This window comes from Typopeltis vanoorti, chromosome 10 (genome assembly GCF_054136105.1).
Source record: "Typopeltis vanoorti isolate ZY-2024b chromosome 10, IOZ_Tvanoo_1.0, whole genome shotgun sequence".
Classification (NCBI taxonomy): domain Eukaryota; kingdom Metazoa; phylum Arthropoda; class Arachnida; order Uropygi; family Thelyphonidae; genus Typopeltis; species Typopeltis vanoorti.
Genome location: NC_143558.1, coordinates 76,720,085 through 76,727,367, shown reverse-complemented (window position 1 = coordinate 76,727,367; position 7,283 = coordinate 76,720,085).

Here is a 7,283-nt window from a genome sequence, read left to right as displayed (position 1 = left end):
GAAGCATAAACACACACTATAGGAAACACAAAATCATCAAATAGTCATTTCTCTACTCCTTCTTTCGATGCTGCAATAGAAAAATCATTAAATCCTTAAGAAATCACAAACTAGTGCATCTGAAGATCAATAAAATAAATGAAACTTATAATTCAATGACAGCCTTATTCAGTCCTACATACAGAAAAATCTTTAAATCCTCAAGAAATTAAGAAATAGTTGTATGCCGGGCTCTTTGCTTAGTGCCATATGCTTGCAGTCTTTTTTGGTTTGGCATGCTTGTTATGATTTTGGCAATTTATACAGTTCATGTCGGACTCAATTCGTGGGAATTGAGTCCGACATGGTGAACTCTCTGAATTAGTGTTCTTTAGAGGAACGGACAGATTATTTTACCCCATAGTCCCGTGTGTGACGGTTGAACTTATTGCAGTTAAGGCAGCTAAAAACGCTTACGTAGTCTGCACAATGGCACATTGTTCAAAGCATTTTAACTCCCGTATTCAGCAATTTGGTGCTCATTGTAGGATTGATTTCAATAATTGAGTTTCTCTTGTTCGTTTTTTTTTATTTGTCGTGTGTGTGTGTGTGTGTGTGTGTGTGTGTGTGTGTGTGTGTGTGTGTGTGTGTGTTATTAAGAGAGAGACTTCTAAGTAGTCAGGACTCATCTTGGAAGACCACATATCATCATTACCAGCTGTCATATCTTTTCTTGGATTCACACTGCCTGCACTCGCCAAATCCAAAGTTAATCCATTCCAATCACTCACCATTCTCTGAAAGAAAAACCTAACTCTCACTTGTTTCTTTACTGCATTCATTCTTACCTTTACATCTCCATAACGCAATTAGAGGAACATCAGGACATTTCATCCTTCGATTGGAAAATACCAGAGTTCGATTCTCGTCGCGATGAGAGGAATCTTTATTTGGGCTTTTTAAATTGAAGGTGAGTTTAGCCGATCTCATATGGAGGTCGCAGGGGTTTTCTCCTGAAAACTCGGATTTTTCATCCAGGCAAATCAGCAACGAAAACACGCAATTTACAGACAAAAAATACAACTTGTTGTGGTAATAGTAGGTGGTCGATGGCGTTGTGTGTTGGTAGTAGTTGAAGGATTTAAATAGGGAGATTGTGAGTTGGAGTACAGCGAAGTAGAGTTCCATTCCACAATGAATCCTTGGAAGTATGTAATAATAATAACTACTTTCATAGATGCCATCTCTCGTCCTCTCCTCACATCATCATCATTAAATGAAAAATTCCATCTAGGTACCGTATATCAGTGCTTCCCCAACTTCTTGATGTCAGGGCCCCCTTTGGAAAAATTAAAATATTTTACGGCCCCCTTGAAAAAAAATCGTAATACAGACATATAATATTTATTGTATTTATATTCAATACAAAACATACACAGCGAATATTGCAAAAATAAATGCAAATATTAATATTGCATTTTTAGCATCTTATATACACATTTGATATGGCACACTATCTCATATTTTTATATAAATAGATATATTGTTATTGTACATTTGCAGTACAAGCACGTGAAACGATTAGTAATAAAGAAAGAGCTAAAAACATAAAAGAAGTTTAATAACAATTTAATGTGATGGATGTGCTGCAATACTACTACCCAAAAAGTCCATATCAGATGAAATATTTGAAACTGCAATTCTTAAATTTCTACTTTGAAATGAAACTTATATGAATAAGCATATATTTACTAATATTCATTAAGCGCCGAAATACGCAGGAAGCAAATTTTGTGAAGCCGCACCAATGCATGATTTTTTTCCATTAAAATATAAAAAATAACAAAAAAGAAATAATAAAAATTAAATATGTTTCTTTTAAGATAAAAAATCTACTTAGTCTTAAAACATTTTAAATTTGCTTTCATTATTTCACGGCCCCCCGAACAAAACCTACAGCCCCTAAGGGGCCTTCCAGACGTTTTTGTAAGTCTCAGTCATATTCCTCTTTATCCTGTTTGTTAATGTTAAGGACATATAATAGCATACGAGCCGAGGCGTCGCTCGGTTAAAGAATGCCTCGCTGTTAACATCAGGGAACCAAGGCAAACAGCAGAAAGTCACCTACTTGAACAAATAGAAACTCAGTATAGCAGAATTAATGTTTTGACCATCAGTGTAAATATCAACGAAATGAAGTAGAACTAGCAAAGCAATTAGAGAATTCGAAAAACTCTGCATATTTTTTTCATCTAGAGAACGAAGATTAAACCCTTGTCATATTTCTAAATGAGAACTATAAAAGGTTATATTCAGGCAACAGTGGTGAGAGAAAGGAAGAATTGCGAGGGTGGAATAATTTCAAAATGATTTTTATTTTTCAACATACTCTCCCTGAAGACTAATACATTTATTCCAGCGATTCTCCAGCACCATTATCCCGTCCTTGTAGTGGTTTTCAGTAAGATCTGCAAAATACCCCTCTACAGCTGCAATCATCTCTTGATTCGAAGAAAACAGCTAACAAGTGAGGAAGATTTTAGTTTTGGAAAGAGATAAAAGTCAGAGGGAGCCAAATCTGGGGAATAGGGTGGATACTCCGACAATTCATAGTGCAGATCCCTTAATTTTCCCATTGCCAAAACACCTTTGTGGGCAGGTGCATTGTCCTCATGAAAGATGATTTTTTTCTTCTGCAAACCGGGTCTTTTCTCACGAATTTTTTCGTCTAGCCTGATTAAAAGATCGGAATAATATTCTACAGTTATTGTTTTACCCTTTTCAACATAATTAATAAGCAAACTGCCTTTAGCATCCCAAAACACCGATGCAATGACCTTTCCTGATGGTGGAACCGACTTTGTCTTCTTTGAGGCTGAACAACCGGTTTCTGTCCACTGTTTTGATTGCTGTTTGGATTCTGGTGCGTAATGGTGAATCCACGTCTCATCCATAATAATAAATCGACACACAAAATCAGTTTTATTCTTGTTAAAACGCTCCAAGCACTGTTCGGCGAGTGCGTTTTTGACCTGCTGTGAGCAAGCGCGGCACCCATCTTGCCCTTTGTAATTCTTTATGCAAAATATATCCTACACGTTCTTTTGAAGTGCATATAGGCAGTTTCCCTCACTTCGACTGGCAGGTCATCCAATACGATATCGTGCATTTGATCAATGATTTCTGGTATTGCTACACTTTTTGGACGTCCTTCGCGTGGATCATCTTCAAGGTTGGTACGGCCACGTTTAAACTCAGCAGCCCATTTCTTAATTGTTGAAAACGAAGGAGAAGGATGCTTTTGACGGATGTACTGACTTCGAAAAAAAAATCATGCCAATAGTGTTGCCATCTATGGTCGAGGCCGAGAACTTTTCAGATCACCCTCGTATAGTGGGTGTAAGTACTGGAGTAGGAAAGGCTGGCTTTCCTTCTAGTGAGAATTAGTTGATCACAGTGTAACTCAGTCACAGGTCGGTGTTTGGAACCGGAGAGCATGAACAGGAATCTAATTATGGATAGGAGTCTCAGTGATTATCTAGTTGGTGCAGTTGTACAAGATTGAAAGTATCGAATTCTACTTACTGCTAGAAGTATACAATTTTGAAAATAGATAAGCGAAATAATGCTATCTAGGAGAGAAAATTTCTCCCAAATTCTGATTTATTAAGAGGAGGGAAGAGATGATCTCTGCAGTATATTTGGAAAGATATTTAGTTCAGAAAATATCAAGATTATGTGAGAGTTGAGAGAACTTATCTGGTGTTCTGGTTACTTTAAATATCACTTACGTTAATCCACCGTTTACAACAATTACTTCATCATCTCTTCCAGTTTTGTCGTTAAAATTGGACTAGGTCAGTCATTTTGAAGTTTTGATCTTTAAAATTACCTAACAATGTGACTTCACTGGATAGCTTTACTGCAGAAAATGAAGCTGCAAGTGGTAAGAATGAAAGAAATCAGGATGATTTTTAAACTTTTTCATACCGTAAGAAACAGCACATAAATGGTGCAGAATGGAGCAATGAAACTTTAAGACAGAAAAAAATCAGCTAACGCCTTTTATTCCCATATATATATGGAGAATGCGAGGCCGTTTTAGCTCTAGACAAAATAGTTAAAATTAGGAAAGTACATTTGACATTCTCTTGGGCATGGAACATCAGACCATACAAATGCAGAAAAAGTACAGCCATTGTGGTGTGAAGGAATAGTGCAGCCTCCAGTTTTATTAGTCCTCAGTAATTAGGCATTTGGAATTATATATTCAAGATAAATGTCTTATAAATCTTGCTCTTTAGCAAGCATTAAACTAACCTAATTGGTAATATGGCCACGACAATTACATCACTGACAATTAGAAATGCACGTATTCTCATAATATTACGAATTATTGAATTATCCACTAGTTAAATATCAGAAAATTCGGTTTCGGATATTAACCTGTAAATTCGTAAATTGGAGGAAAGCAATAGAAACAAAATAATGTGACTGATATAAATTGACTTTGTAGCTCAGTCGGTATTTACGATGACTTTTAGTTTGAAAGATCTGCGTTCGAATACTCTATAGCAGCGTTTCTCAACTTTTCTAAGCCCAAGGACCAGTAAAAGGCCTAAAACAATTCTACGGACCACTAACTCATGTATTTTTTTTTAAATGTATGTGGGGATTACCAACATTTACATATACAACATATACATATACATATTGTATTTACATATTTACATACAACATTTATTTTACATATACATAAATATTTACAAATACATACGGAAATATAATTAAGTTGGAAGTAAACGATTAAAAGTGTATCATCACTGAACAAAGTTTTAATTTTTATTAAACAAATAAAGGTATCAGTTTCCGATATACTGTGGCAAATGAATGGGTATGTCAGCGTTCCATGTTCCATTCGCTAAGTGCGTTGTGAGACGAGGGAAAAATGTTGTTCTTATCTTACTCCTTCATAATACTGAATACGAACTTGACATTCATGGATTCCATCATGGATGACATCCATTATCCTGTCAAAACCATCCCCTGCATATACCAAAAATTTCACTGAGAACATCCCAAAACCATTAATGCCCTTCCCCCCACACACACGCATACTTCCCGCCGTTACGAATCGTCTTATTTCCCCGAGGAGTTTTCCATGACCAGCAAAAAAATGTAAGACATCCTGTTATGTGAGGTTCTTCCCGATATCTATAAACAGTCCAACCCACGATGTCAGTTGCAAAGTGCCATCCACGTGGTCGGACGCATTTTCCCGCCAGCAACCGTATGCCATATATGCCGTACACATGTGATTTGTACTAATTGTGTTATGATGGTGGTTTTAATTATATCCGTCCTGTTTTATCCAGAGGCACAACAGTGGTCATCGTAAATCTGGCAGATTCATTAATCGTGTGGTGGTTTTATTTATGTCCGTCCTGTGTGCTGCTTGTATTCGTTACATTGTGATGTGTGTTTCTGTACAATCCATGACTGTACGGATGTTGTTGTCTGCATGCGACAGATTCGGTGTGCTCGGCCGCATATTCCCGCAAGCGACCGTACGAGATACGGAACTTCGCTAAACGGGACGTGGGCAGCTATCCTCCTTGCCAGCAGAGCTAAGCCTCACCGTGACATCACTTTGTGTAACTTTCGTTTCATCCTCGATTTTGTCCGATTTTGGAAATGGATTAATTCCAAAATCAGTAACGAGATTAATCGGAAACTGTAGTCAAAATAAATAATATGATATAATTATGTTATTACTTACTTTTAATGGGATGGTTCAGCTTCTCGGCCTTTGCAGAGTTGCTGGATATCTGGCTCAATATTGGTCAACTTCAGTTGAAGATCGGCACACACAATAAGGCGATTTCTGTATTTTTTTTTTATTTGAAGGAACGATGAAAATCCTTTCTCACAAAGATAGGTTATATAAAACTGCATGACGATTTTCAGTGCTTCTTCAGATAATTAGGGATTATTCACTTCTCACTGAAGGCGAGATCCAGAATCCAGCCAAACCAAGATCACAGAATTACATTTTAAGCCTACTATCACTTGAAAGCTCGATTAACTTTTTTTCGATAACGAAAGGTCGTTCTCGTGACTGTAAGCTTGAAATTGATCTTGAACACACAGAAATTTCTTATAAAAGTTATTCGGAAAATACGTTTCAAAATTCTGTTTCAGATTTTTGAAGTGGTCACAAACCCTTTTCAGAAACTCAGAATCAACAAAAAGATCATTTTCCACTAAAAAGGATTCCAATGTTGTAAAAGGTGCAAATTGTCTTTCTTTTACATAATTAATCCATATAACCAGTTTTTTTCTCGAATGCCTTTATTTTGTCGTAGGCATCAAGAAAAGTTAAAGAATTTCCCTGAAGGGAGTGATTTAGTTCATTTAATTTCGAAAAAGATCTCTGAAAGATAGGATAGTGTTGATAACCATGCTTCGTCAACAAAGAGTGATGCAAAATTAGAATTACTTTCATTTACAACCAATAAAACTCCATGCCTTAATTGAAATGAGCTTGTTAGTACTTTGCCCCTGGAAATCCAGCGAATTTCAGAATGAAGCAAAAGTTGAATATATATTCACTGTCCATTTCATTGCAGAATACTGAAAAGAACCTGTTATTTAGTGGTCGAGCCTTAATAAAATTAACTAGCTTTACAGCGTTGTATAGCATAGTTTTAAATTCTTGTGTAATTTCTTTGGAGGCCAACCTTTCCCTATGTATGAAACAATATATCCGATTCATATCCGGAGCCACTTCCTTGACCATAGAAACAACCCCACTGTGTCTGCCTGTAAGAGTGCGAGCTCCATCCAAACAGAAACCCAGAAGCATTTTCCACACTGGATCACTTTGTGTATTATGTAATTATTGAGAGTGTGAAATATTTCTTCTCCAGTTGTTTGGGATGACAAAGTTCTAGAAAACAGAATATCGTCATGAATGTTTTTATCATGCGCATATCTTACGTAGCATATGAACTGTGCATCATCTGTAACATCAGGAGTCTCGTCTATTTGTAATGCATAATAAGAGCTTTTCTTAACTCTTTCTATTAACTGAGATTCTATGTCACTTGCCGTATCATTAATTCTGCGACCTACAGTGTCATTGAAAGAGGAGTCAAATCAACATCTTTTAGTAACTTGCCAAACATAGTTTTTGCACATCTTTTATAGCTGGAAGTTGTAAATTTTCCCCGATAGAATGAGGTTTCCCTGTTTTCGCTATGCGCAAACTTAAGAGATAGATGCTTCCAATGCCTTGCTATTAA